The sequence below is a fragment of the Rhineura floridana genome, chromosome 3, assembly GCF_030035675.1.
Source record: "Rhineura floridana isolate rRhiFlo1 chromosome 3, rRhiFlo1.hap2, whole genome shotgun sequence".
NCBI classification, from domain to species: Eukaryota; Metazoa; Chordata; class Lepidosauria; order Squamata; family Rhineuridae; genus Rhineura; species Rhineura floridana.
In genome coordinates, this window is record NC_084482.1 from 136,467,571 (window position 1) to 136,482,275 (window position 14,705).

A 14,705-nucleotide genomic window follows, 5' to 3' on the forward strand; every position below is an offset into this window, starting at 1 on the left:
ATCAGAATCCCAATCTTACTTAACTTCATCGTGCCTCGTGCCAAAACGTCTCTCCAGGATCCGTCCGCCAACAAAACATAGGCAGTCATGCCTATGGGTCAACATTTGGCTCTATAATTCCTTGTCAATCACAACCCTGATTTCTTATTGGCTAAAAACCTGAAAGGGCGAGGATTAGAACAGAACTTAGAGCAACTAAGAAGTTGTGGGAGTGGCAGACATTTTGGTGTATATCTCTGGAACCAGACCACCTAGAAACTTAATTTTTTTTAAAATGAAAGCTGAAAGTCTGGAGATTAAGATGAGTCACCCAGAGACTCAGAGGGGACCCCCAAAAACCAGAGTCTCTGAAAAACAGATGTCTGTGAACCCTAGTGCACCTCCATCCAAAACCAGTGAACCTCCCAGCTCCCAGATCTGCAAAGTCTCTGTCTTATAAGGATTCAGTCTGTCCTCATTTAGCCCACCACTGCATCCAGGCAGACTGAAATAGTTACAGTCTCTCCTGAATTACATGTTATGGAGAAACAGAACTGTGTGTGCCCCAAATCCTCTAATGACCACTCCCAGCAGGTTCATAGAGATATTAAACAGGATTGGGGTTAAAATAGAGCCCTGTGGCACCACACATTGCACCTGCCAGGGGACAAACACATAATCCCCAATGCTCTTCTCTGAACTTGGCCTTGTAGGTAGGAGTGGAATCACTACAACACAGTGCCACCAACAACCAATTTATGGAAATGGTCCAGGAGAATATCGTGGTCAACGGTATCAAAAGTGTCTGAAAGATCAAGCAAGAGCAACGAGGTTGCACACCCACTGTCCCTTTCCCATAGAAGGTCATCCATCAGGGCGACCAAGGCTGATTCCATTCAAAAGCCAAGCCTGAACTCAAACTGAAATGTCTCAAGATAATCCATTCCTCCAAGAGTGTCTGCAGCTGGATTGACACCACCCTGTCAAGCATCTTATGGAAAAAAGGGTACTGTATTTGTGACTGGGCAGTAGTTATCAAAGTACCTCAAGGTCCAAGGAGGGCTTCTTTAGGAGTGGTCTCATTATCGCCTTTTTCAAGGCACTTCCCCACAAAGATGTATTAATCACCCACCCAGCCAACCCCCTCTGCTATCTCTAATTAACTATGATGGGTAGGACTTGTGAGAGGATGGTATGGGCCAAATTGCTGCAAGCTCTTTGCATATGTCTTGAGACCTGATAAAATGAAACCAATCTCACAAGATTGGGCAAAATGTTGTGCTGGTACTCTACCTGGCTGTGTAATTTTTATTGTTCTACAATAGGCCATGATTCATTGAGCTGCATTAAAGGGCTTGGGTCTTTGACTTTTGAAAATTCAGCAGATCCACAGTCCCACATGCTATATCACAGTCTGCTTTTAAAAGCCATCTCAGTTCCATGAGCAGTTTCCCAAGTAACCCAGTTTCCTAAGTAACTCAGAAGGCTGATTTTTGAGAAACACAAGCCCAAATCGCTCTTGCATGCTTGAAAGGTCATGCAGTTCTTTGGATCCTAGCCCAACTTGGCATAATTTGCTTTTGTTGTTTTTGCTTTTGTTTTATTAACACCATAGAATTTACTTTGAATCATTTCATCTTCATTGGCAATCACTCGTGGCCGAGTAAGATTGTCTTCCAGGGTAAGGTCTTTAACAGTGGGTCTGTAAGTGACTGTGGAGGCCAATTCTGGATCAACACAGCCTCCCACAGTGAGGACATAGGTTTCCAGATGGAAGATGGTCACGATGAGGATTTGTTTGACGTGCCTTCCACTTAGCTCGTTTGTCCCTTTCGCCCTGTTCTCGTGCTTCTTCAAAGTCCATAGCACCTTTGATAATGGCTGACCTTCAATTGGGATGCTCATGGGCCAAGGCTTCCCAGTTCTTGATGCTCATGTTACATTTTTTTAGATTAGCTTTGAGAACATCTTTAAACCTCTTTTGCTGTCCACCGATATTCCGTTTTCCATCCTTAAGTTGGGAGTAAAGTAGCTGCTTTGGAAGACGGTGATCAGGCATTCGAACAACATGGCCGGTCCAGCGAAGTTGATGTTGAAGGATCATTGTTTCAACACTGGTGGTCTTTGCTTCTTCCAATGCGTTCCCAAGTAATTTGCAGAATTTTCCAGAGGCAGCGTTGGTGGAATCTTTCAAGAAGTTGGGAGTGGCGTTTATAGATGGTCCATGTTTCACAGGCGTACAGTAAGGTTGGTAGTGTAATGGCTTTGTAAATAAGCATTTTGGTTTCCCTGCGAATATCCTGATCCTCGAACACTCTACACTTCATTCGGGAGAATGCGGCACTCGCAGAGCTCAGACGATGCTGAATTTCAGCATCGATGTCAGCTTTTACAGAGAGATGGCTGCCAAGCTAAGAAAAGTGATCGACATTCTCCAGCATCGCACCATTAAGTGGGATTGATGGTGCTACAGAGGGATTGGTTCACACTTGCTGATGAAGCACTTCGGGTTTTTTGATGTTAAGCGAGAGGCCAAGCTTTTCATATGCTTCTGCAAAGACATTTAGGATAGTTTGAAGATCTTCCTCTGAATGTGCAGAGACTACATTATCATTGGCATATTGAAGTTCTATGACAGAGGTTGTAATTACCTTACTTTTTGCTTTCAGCCTACTGAGATTAAAAAGCTTTCCATCTGTTTGATATGTGATTTCCACACCAGTGGGAAGTTTCCCCTCAACAAGGTGTAGAATCATGGCGATGAAAGTAGCAAATAAGGTTGGAGCAATGACACATCCCTGTTTGACGCCTGATCCCACTTTGAATGGATCACTTTGAGAGCCATTGTTATCCAAAATTGTTGCCGTCATGTTGTCATGGAGGAGTCGCAAAATATTCACAAATTTATCAGGGCATCCAATTTTCAGAAGGATGGTCCAGAGAGCAGTTCCATTTACAGTATCAAAGGCCTTAGTCAGATCAATAAACACCATATACAGAGGTCGGTTTTGCTCCCTGCATTTTTCTTGAAGCTGTCGTGCAGTGAAGATCTGTTGGCGTGTGCGTGTATAGATCATACAAGGATGGAATCCAAGAGTCGCATAGAACAGGAATAAGCCAGGCCAGGCAAGTTTCTTGTAAGAGTCTTTACTAGGCAAAGACATTAGACACAGTTCTCTTCACAGACAGCTTTTCCCCCACACTGAGCTTTTCCAAGCATCCCACCTTATCAGGCTTCCCAGCCAGCTACTGACCTTGGCAAACCTGGTGCTCTGTTCTCACAGCTTAACCCTTCTGCTTCAGGTTTCACTCTCTTTGCTAAAAACCCTGTCTGTGAGTCTCACAGCCTGCTTCACTGACCAACAGCCCCCACCTGAGACTCACAGATTACAAAACTTCATTGTTCATCATTACATTTCTACAAAATTAACTTTTCATTACAATACATATCAGTACATGGTTTGTTTTCTTACAGTTTCTATTTACATTTTCAGTTCAGTTCTTGTTTCTTTATTTCTTTATTCACACAGGTTTCACAGAGTCATTTATTTCACTTTTATTTGATAATACATTTATATTTCATTCCTCAACACAAAACTTCCACATGATATCCATTGTTTCTTTATCTATTGGTCCTTCTTTTTCCCATTCTACTGGATATTTATCTGTTTCATCATTCTGTTGTGTAACATTAAATGTGAATCTCTGAGGTGGTTGACCTTTCGTTTTTCTTTCTGATCTCCTAACGTTATCTATTTCCATTTCTTCCTCACTCTCTATTTTACTTGGACCTGCACCTGTTCCTGCACTGGTACTTGGCATTTCTGTATCTTGCATTGCCATGTCTTCACCTCTCAGCCTTTTTACAGTACGTTTGCCACCGTGTATTAGATCAGTCAATGCAGTTCTTAATGGAATTTGCTGCCCAAAAGGAACATCTGCTGCTTCCTGCTTGCTTGCACTATCTAGGATAACTGTTTGACTGTCTCTCCAAGGTTTATCTATCACCTTTATGCTTCTGCTTAACACTACTTGTTGTTTCTCAGGCAACCAAACTCTATAATATGAATTCTGAAATCCCAAAATGCGTCCTGCCTGCGCTCTTGAGCCTAATTTACCATGCCTTTTCTGTTTTGCAACATGTACCCAGCATTTTGCCCCAAAACGTTCTATGTGTTTCACCCTGGGCTTTCTTCCAGTCAGTTTCTCATAGGGAGACATGCCTATTGTTCTGTGCATAAGGCGGTTCTGAATATAAACAGTGTACAGAATACATTCACCCCAATAAGTGTTATTCATATCTGCATCTGCTAGCATGGCTCTCATTGAATCCTGCAATGACCGGTTCCTCCTCTCTGCAGTTCCGTTGGAGGATGGGCTGAAGGGAGCAGTGAGACTCTGTATTATTCCCTTCTTTTCCAAATATGTTTTAAATGAATTACTGGTAAATTCCCCACCTTGATCTGATTTGATATTTTTGATAACAACCCCATATTGTGTCTCTTGTCCTCTGTATAAATGCCTTCAATTTCTCTTCTGCTTCACTTTTCTTTTTCAATAAGAACACATGTGTAAATCTGGAGAAGTCATCCACAATCACTAAATAAAACCTTGCTCCACCTTTTGAGCACTGGAAAGGTCCAGCCAAATCCACATGTATGAGCTGATAGGGTTCAGTGGTCGTGCTTTCACAGCTCTTATTTACCGGAGTCACAGTCATTTTTGTTTTATAGCATACCTCACACTCATCCACATGCTCACAATGTGTTAATTTCAAATCTTGACTATGCTTTGGGGTGTTTTGTACCTTTTCGAAATGTGCGTGTGCTAATTTTCTGTGCCATTCATGTAAATAATTATCATGTTTATCTTTACTAACTCCTATCCAAGCACACGTGGGTTTATCAAGATTGCACTCAACCATAAACATTTGGTTCTGTAATTTCCCTTGCATGCATATTTCACCATCCTTTCTCACAAAACATCTATCCCCTTCAAATGTAACTTTACAACCTATTTGAGCCAATTTTCTTACTGATAGAATGTTATATTTTAAACCAGAAACCAATAACACATCTGTTAATATAGTTCCCAAATTACTCAACCTGAGCGTGCCTTTTGCAATCGCGTCCTGAGTCGATCCGTCAGCCAGATAAATCTTCTCCTGCGCCGGTTTTGAAGTGTAAAATAAACTAGAGTCTGTGATTAGGCAATTAGACGCTCCACTGTCGAGAAGCCACTTAGAGTTAATGAGTTTATTGTCCTCCTTAGTAACAAAGTTCACGCTTGTTCTCTGACTTCCAAAGTCCCTGGTATTTCTCTTCTTTAAACAATGTCTCTGTATATGTCCACGGGACCCACAAAAGTAACATATTTTATTCTCTTGCCTGCTTCTTTGATTTTGTTGTTGTTGTACAGCCACAGTCTCTTTTAACTCTGTTTTCTTATTTTCTTGTCTTCTATTCCACTCTTGTTGAAGTTTCTGTTCTACAAAGTCCAAATTCAGATGTCCGTCGGGTAAAGTTTCCAGACTAGATACCAGGACATCCCATTTTTGATCAAATGAAGATAACAGTATATAGACCATCTGAATGTCACTATGATGCACTCCTCTATCTTGTAGCTCAGCATTTAATCTACGAAATTCAGCCAGATGCTCTGTCATAGTCACTTCATCTGTAAAACGCATCTGATAAAGTTTCCGTGCTAAACACAGCCTGCTCCCAGCAGTTTGCTGCACATGAGCGGCTCTTAGCTTCTCCCACATCTGATTAGCTGTCGGCTCATTACTCACCAGCAACAGTTGAGAATCAGACAGCCCCAGAGTAATAAAAGCCTTTGCTTTCTCATCTTTCTTCAACCACGCTGCTGAAGGAGCTGCCGGAGGGGGGTTTTCTACGACGTCATTCAAATCTTCTTTAATCAGAACTGCTCTCATTCTCCATTTCCAGCTGGAGTAGTTTACAGCATTCAGCCTCTCCATCGGCATCCCGGATAACAGGTTTACAGCCATGTTGCCCACTCTTACTTGCCTCTTACTTGCACTTTGTTTCTCTCTGCAACAACGCCACGTCAACTGCTCTCGAACCCGCTACCTTGTATGATAAGCTGGGCCCATAACCCCTGTTGGCGTGTGCGTGTATAGATCATACAAGGATGGAATCCAAGAGTCGCATAGAACAGGAATAAGCCAGGCCAGGCAAGTTTCTTGTAAGAGTCTTTACTAGGCAAAGACAATAGACACAGTTCTCTTCACAGACAGCTTTTCCCCCACACTGAGCTTTTCCAAGCATCCCACCTTATCAGGCTTCCCAGCCAGCTACTGACCTTGGCAAACCTGGTGCTCTGTTCTCACAGCTTAACCCTTCTGCTTCAGGTTTCACTCTCTTTGCTAAAAACTCTGTCTGTGAGTCTCACAGCCTGCTTCACTGACCAACAAGATCATGTCCACTGTCCCCCTGGAAGGGCGGAAACCATTTTGAGATTTGGGGAGGACATCCTCTGAGATCGGCAGGAGACGATTTGCAAGGATCCTTGCAAGGATTTTACCTGCGGTAGCCAGAAGAGAGATACCTCGATAGTTCCCGCAATCTGTTCTATCACCCTTCTTAAAAAGGGTGATAATTATGGCATCCCTAAAGTCTTCCAGGATCTTCTCCCTCATCCAGATTTTTTCGATGAGCTTCTGAAGTTGTTGTGTAAGTTTAGCCCCCCCTTCTTTAAAGACTTGAGCAGGAATCCCATCAGGTCCACTAGCTTTGTTATTCTTCATTTGACTAATGGCTTTACTGACTTCATCCTAATTAGGGGATACTGCAAGCTCATCTCTAGTTTGTTGTTGCGGAATTTGCGAGAAGACCTCACCAGCCACAATAGAGTTACCATTAAGGAGGTCATGGTAATGCTCTTTCCAGCGCAGTGCAATAGACTCTTTATCCATAAGAAATTTGCTACCATCCATTGAATGTAAGGGATTTGTACCATAATTTGTTGGCCCATAGATGGCCCAGTGCATCATGAGCATCTGCAAAATGCTGGATTTCTTCAGCTTTCTTTATCCACCAGGCGTTATGTTCTCTAGTTCTTCTTTGGATGTCATCCTTTTCACTGGCATAGATTTTTTTTCTTAGCAGCACAATTAATGCCTTTCTGCCATATCTGGAAGGCTTTCCTTTTCTTGTCAATGATATGTTCAATCTCACTATCATTCTCATCAAACCAGTCCTGATGTTTCTTAGTTTGGTATCCAACAGTTTGTTCACATGCTGCAATAATGGAAGTCTTCAGTTTAATCCAGTGTTCCTCAACGTTTTCAGGGAGTTCCGTAGGTAGATGTTTCTTGAGAGTTGTTTGAAAGCAAGCTTGCTTAATAGGATCTTGAAGGGCATGGATTGTCATGGCCCCGTCAGAGGACTCCTCTGATGAGGACGACTCAGGAGTAACAGCAGCAGACCCAGGAGCAGCAGACCCAGAAGGAGACACGGAGGAGACTCCTGAGAATCCAGCTCCTTCTCCCCCTCAGCTGCAGAGCACCCCAGATACAGCAGAGGCCCTGCAGCCAGACGCAGACAGTGAACAGGATACTCCCCCCTCACCTGCGGAACGTAGACAGCAGAAGGTCAGGCAGAAGAGAGGCAGGCCTGTCCCCTTAAGGTCCAAACGCTGAGGGCTCACACCTGCTGTCAAACCTGCTCCTTATAAGGCACACATTGGCCTCAGCTTGTTGCTGACTGCAACGTCAGGCGTGGCTCGTGTATTCCTAGTTTCCCTGCAGCATCTCTTGGACTGACCCCTTGGCAATTGATCCCGGACCTCTACTGACCTCACTTCTGGACTTCGGACTTGGAAAGTAAGCTTCAGACAGGCCTGGCCCTTATCAGGTTCCCTCCTCGTTTGCCTGGCAGATTTACAACCAGACTGCCGGCTAAGGACTTTCCTCCCCTGCTAACGACCCAGGCATTTCCAGCCCCCACCGGCACTGCTGTCTCAGTGCAGAGCTGACATGGATGTTCATTTTACGCCTTGGTTTTCTTCCTTGGAGCCTACTTTGAGGAACAATATTAATGGCCATAGTGGATCGAATTAGTCGGTGATCTGTCCAGCAGTCATCACCACTCGTCATGGCCCTGGTGAGGAGTAAGTCATGACGATCTCTGGCACGGACAATTACGCAATCCAGGAGATGCCAGTGCTTCGACTGAGGGTGCTTCCATGATGTTTTAAATTTATCTTTCTGGTGAAAGAGTCTGTTTGTAATAACAAGATTATGCTCTGCATATTTAGTCAGAAGTAGAATTCCATTCAGGTTGCTATTGCCAACTCCTTCTTTCCTAATGGTTTCTGGCCATAAATCAAAATCATGCCCAACTCTTGCATTGAAATCACTCAGGAGGATAATTTTATCCTCCTTAGGTATGTCTGATAAGATGGTGTGCAGCTGGGTATAAAACTTTTCCTTGATATCTTCATCAGCAACTAATGTTGGTGCATAAGCACTTAGAATAGTTGCCTGCTGGTTTTTGGCAAGTTTTAATCGGAGAGTTGAGTCTCGTTCATTAATGCCAGTAGGAACTTCTGACAAGAGCTTCACAAGATCATTTTTAACAGCCAAGCCTACTCCATGTATTCGTCGTTCTTGTTCAGGCAGTCCTTTCCAGAAGAAGGTGTAACCTCCTTTTTCTTCCTTCAATTGTCCCTCTCCTGCTTTTCGAGTTTCTTGGAGTGCTGCTATGTCAATACTCTGACAATATTATGTCAATATAATGACAATATTATGACAATATGTCAATATTAAAACATCTCAACTCCCTCGCAATGATGGCAGTCCTGCATTCAGGGCGTTCACTATCTGCATTGTCCAGCAATGTCCGTATATTCCACATTCCAAAGTTCATTTGTCTTTTGCAACTGCTAAGTAGTGACCCCACTGGACGCAGTGATCTAGTCAGGAAGAGAGATGAGGCAGACTATGTTTAGGGCATCTTTTCTAGCCCCCTCCCCATATGGCGTGAGCAGAGTGGATCCTGAATAGTATTGCTCAGTCATGGATATAGCTGCCAAACTACTTAACTGCCTCGGTCCTTGAGCCAGGACGACCGAGTCTGTATCCACTGCCCACGTGCCAGTCCATGACTAGGGGCTTCCGGATTTCACAGTCCTGCCCCCGTTGCCATTCGCCGATTGCCATCGGGCTTTTGCTTTGGTTTGGTTGGAAGATACCTGTGCGTGAATTTGTTTAATGTGGGGAGATTGGTGCACGACGATCAACACACAGTCTTGACAGAAAAAGGCTTTGATCCAATGGCATGGATACCACAATGATTGGAAGTCTTTTATCTGCTGCAGCCTATCCTCCACCTGTTCTGCCATTGAGGACTTTCTTGGATTGTTCTTTGTCTGGTTCCTCTCCCTTGACCTTACTGCCATGGGTGACCCTGCAGGGAGTACATGACTCCCGACGGCATCGCTCATAGGGATCATTGGAACACATAAGCCCACTCACCACTACAAGGTGACGATCCAGCGAGTGAGAATACGAATATGAATATGAATATTTTGAATATGAAGATGCCTACTGGTGATACAATTCACATAACTGTGATGCATTCTGCTATAATTTCACAGCCTTGTGAAAACGTAACTAATTTATTCTTTTTTAAAAATAATCTTTGTCTGTGAAAAAGACTGAATAACTCTCTTAAATTCATAGCTGTGCTGCCTCCTCTCTGTGAGAGGTATTCCAAACAAGGACACACACTTAACACACCTGCTGGAAGGGATGGTATGTGTTGTATTAATTCCATTCTGTTATGGTGGTAAGAGCCGGTGTGGTGCAGTGGTTAGAGTGTTGGACTATGACATGGGAGACCAGGATTTGAATCCCCACACAACCATGAAGTCACTGGGTGACCTTGGGCCAGTCACTGCCTCTCAGCCTCAGAGGAAGGCAATGGTAGACCGCCTCTGAATACCACTTACCATGAAAACCCTATTCGTAGGGTCACCATAAGTCAGTATTGTCTTGAAGACAGACCAACACAGTTATGCTGATAGAAACCACCCACCAATGTCACCACACACATGAAAATGCACCTTTTGCCCCCCCAAATTATGCAAATGAGCCTCCAGATCAGCAGTAACTGCAGATGTATAATTTTATCAGATTTTCTGCAGGAAGGAGTTTTAATTACAGATTAAATGTAAACAAGTACAGACTGGCATTTTGATTGTGACGTTGTTGGGTGAATGCTGTGAAAAATATGTCTATGAGTAGCATCAGTTCCACAGGTTACCTGAAATGGAAATAAATATGTATACATCTTTACGTAGGGCTACCTTTGAAGACGGTTCAGAAGCTACAGCTAGTGCAAAATGCGGCGGCCAGACTGCTAACAAGAACTAAGCGGTCTGAGCATATAACACCTGTGCTGGCTCGCCTGCACTGGCTTCCAATACGCTTCTGGGCCAGATTCAAAGTGTTGGTGTTAACCTATAAAGCCTTATACGGCGCAGGACCACGATATCTGTCGGAACGCCTCTCCCGATACGAACCGGCTCATACACTACGGTCTACTACGAAGGCCCTCCTCCGGGTCCCGATGCATAGGGAGGCCCGGAGGGTGGTGACGAGATCTAGGGCCTTCTCAGTGGTGGCCCCCGAATTGTGGAACAGTCTCCTTGAGGAGGTGCACTTGGTGCCGACACTATCATCTTTTCGGCACCAAGTTAAAACCTTTCTCTTCTCTGAGGCATTTTAATTTATTTAAATGTTTGTAATTTGATTTTAGATTGTGTAGTTTTTATATGCTTGTTGCATTAGATTCTGTAATTTTATTGTATTTTATGTTAACCGCCCAGAGAGCTATTGCTAGTCGGGCAGTATATAAGTTTAATAAATAATAGTAATAATAATGATAATGATAATGATAATGATAATGATAATAATAATAATAATAATAATGATAATAATAACAACATATGCACAAGATCTGGGTCAATTTTATTTAAACTGAGATTCTGTTTTTCATCAGACCATTTAGTTTGAATAGATTTTCAGAAATAGTTTTAACAGGTTTATCATGAAAAAGCTGTTTAGATAGGCTGTGTGTGAGTTGAATTATGTCTTGGGAAGGGCGCTAATGAAGTGATAAAATGTTTCTACAAGATAAGCCCATTCTAAGCAACAACATAGTTGTTTAGAGTAGTTCATACAACACTAGATCTTTCTTTTGTGGGTCTAAATTTCAGGTAAATTGTAGCAGAGGTTTGAAATGAGAACACGGACAGCGGTATTTGGATTGAACTAATGGGCCACTTTATTAAATCTTAACACTGAAGAAAACCTACAGAGGGGAATTATAGGTGTGGGAGCTGTGTAGGCAAAGCCTCTGTGCAGCTGTTAGGGTGATCAACCCCTACTGGGGCAGGAGCAAGCCATTTTCCTACCCGGCCTCCGGCTCTAATGATATGAAAAGTTATTATTAGCTTCCTGTGTCTGGAAATTGTCCTCTGCTGTGAAGCACCATGTATATTGAGGGCATAATGGGGTGTATTCAACTAAGTCTTACTCAGAGTAGACACATTGAAATTAATGAACCTAAGTTAGTCATGCCCGTTAACTTCAACAGGTATACTCTGAGTAGGATTAGTCTTGAATACTATAATTGCTTCTACAATTGCTGCTGCTGCTAATGACTTGAACTGCAAGCAGAGTTCCATTCATTCAATGGGGCTTTCCTATTCCTGCTGAAGCTCATAATGCCTGTCAGAAATCCCCTCCTTTGATTCTCCAGAACTGGATTCTCCAGAACATCATGAGGATGCAGCTAAGAGGGAGAATAGGCAGAGAGAGCCCTTGAAACTAAGGGATCATTGGATGCCAAACCATTGTATTGTTTCAAACGAATAAACAATATGAGCTCATATCAGGTTTTGTTTGTTTGTTTCTTAAACCGCCTGTCATCCTATGGATCCCATCAGGATGTTTTTTTCAGTTGTGTATGAAAAACACAATGTCATACAAATGTACAGCAAAACTGCACAAGCAAAACCAGCTAGCCACATAAAGGTGAAATACAACAGCAGGCATAAAACTTCTCATAATCTTTTTTTATAAAACTCCCAATAATGTACTGCCAATGGGCTATATTCAGATACATTTCTCACTTAGAAGACCAGGTGCACTGTACATAAAAAAAGAGCTGGGGCTGTTTCTCATTTGCCTATCTCTTGTCATGAGGTCTGTCAACAATAATGAGTGGAGGTGGAAACATGTTTTGTAACAATTCTCATGCTGATGAGATAAGATTGGAAGCTACAGATTATTTTATTAGAAAGTGGAAATGACTTTAAACAATTATTGCTGTCTCAGATTGTTATAGATCTGACATCTTAGTAGGGTCTGAGGACTGAGCTAAAACATATCCATACAGGTTTGCTCTCCGTGTTGAAAAAATGCTTCATATTTTTGTTGCATTTTAATTTGAACAATCCCTTCAGAATTTTTTATTCTTCAAAACAGTTTGATTTCTTACAATGTGCATATTTGATGAATATGCTAGTTATGAAATAAAAACTGAAACTCACAAAAATCTAGCTCAGCTCTAAAGTTAAACTATATACCCTCCCCCTGCCCTAGAAAGTTATTTTTCCAGCATTTGTCCTGAGATATCCCAAACAATTGTCCATATATGAATTTACTATGAGTTAGGCCATGGTGAGAAAAAGATAAAAGCCACCCAGGGTTCCATGGGTTCCAGTTCACTGGTCAGATAACAGTGTGGCTCAAAGCTGTTTCAGTGATCTGGGTCATATGTTATGCTAAGCCAAACCACGGCTTTGTGTGGGCTCACAGTGAGGATATTGCAGCCACTTCACTCATTCCTGGTTGTTCTGCTGCTGCAATGTACTGATCTAAACCATGGTTTGGCTTTACATGTTGCTTAAACCTGGTGTGAGAGCTTCTACCCTCCCACTACGGATCCCAAGAGTCTTCAGAGCCCCTGGGGACTTTTGCTGTCAAAGAAACATAGTGAGCTTTTCACTTGGATGAGTTTAGAGCCCTTTTCATCCTTGGAGTCCTTCTGAGATCTGTTTATCTAAGCAGTGCTTCCCCATTTATCTCTGTTATCAAGTGTATAAATAGCCTCTCTCTTCCTTCAGTTAACCTTTTCCCTCCTTGACTTGGAGCAAGTAAAATTTAAACTTGTTTGACTTCTTATAATTAGAAAAGTAAAACACTTTGTAATGGCATCATAAGATGCATGTACACTTTATTTTTATTTCTGTTCAAAAAGTATTTGAAAGATAAAATTATAATATGCTATTATTGCAAGTAATTATAAAATCCTTTGCATGTATACTTTTATTATAATCACAGCTGAAATTGTTTACTGTACATGCCTAACAAGATCATGCTGTGATCTCCCATTGTAGATCTCCTGCTCAGTTATTGTGCAGTATATGCACACAGAGAAAAAGGCACTCATGCTGCTGCTGCAAGCTATAAATTTATTCAACTTGTGATGTGCAGATAAGCAGGAAAAGGAAGCTATTTTCAGGACTTGCCATGGGTTCTACCTATTGCCTGGGTGTCAACAAATCCCTCGTCAATCACAACTTGACTTCACTTATTGGCTAAAAACCTGAAAGGGCAGGGATTTGAGCAGTTTTGTAAGGATGTGAAGAATTTTTAAAAATATATTCTTCCCAATTTTTATTTCAACTATATGCAGATTATTGTTACTAGAAAGTTGGAAGTTTTATGATGGTATCATAGCTGTTGGTGTAAACAGATACAGTTTTGTATCACTTATGTGTCTGGTCCAACAGATTTTGCACCTTTTCAGAAGTATGAAAACACTGTTGTTGCTGTTACTAGAAGTAGTAACTAAGCATTCTAATAGTAAAACCTACAAAAGAGACATTATTTCACAAATTGAGCATATAATATAAAGCAGCATATGAGACCACACTGCAGTTTTGGTTGGTTTGTATATATCAGAGAGTAAAGTTTGACATAATACATAATACACTGCCATAAGCAGCTTTTAAATTATGAATAAATGTTCATTCATAAACCTAAATTTAATGGATGTTCAAAGTGCCCACTGAAGAATCTAAATATATCCATAGTTGTTCTTTTGCCGCATTAAAGATGCAAGAGTGCTCTTGTATTGATATTGTATTTGTCCATTTGCATTTAAGTGAGTGCAGAGGAAAACGGCACTCTTGTACTTACACCCCCTCTCCATAACCTTGCAACTGGCACTTTTTCTTATGTTGCTCACTCACTTTTTAAATTAATATGGTGTTGTATAACTTAACCAAAAAAGGCTAGTTATTTGCTGTTGATTCAAAGGAAAAATGATGGGAGAAGCTAAGTGCCCTGTATCTTGTCATAAAAAGTCTGCAGCCATAATTCTGAGACATTGCTTTCTAAGCAGTTCAGTAACTCTGGCTGCAAGGACCTTAATTTCCATTTAACATGTGTTCGCACACAGTATTGCTAATGTAGTTTTTATGTGTTATTTCTAGCCCTAGCATAGTTGTGTGTTCCATCATGTGCCAGATGTCAAGGACAGAGACCTCTCATCACGTATTAGTAGTACCTACACATGAGAATAATACACCATGTGAACTGCTCATGTATATCTGGGTTTTGTGTTTGCTTCTGGAAAGGGCTGATCATTCATTCCTTTTTATACAAATTGTGATGAGTCTGGTCT

At 41.8% G+C, this 14,705-nt stretch overlaps 1 pseudogene; it reads right to left on the reverse strand.

The window, feature by feature from the left end:
- Window positions 1-1,915: 1,915 nt before the first annotated feature.
- LOC133378799 (craniofacial development protein 2-like) lies at window positions 1,916-8,873 on the reverse strand (annotated as a pseudogene).
- Between the last annotated feature and the right edge of the window lie 5,832 nt (window positions 8,874-14,705).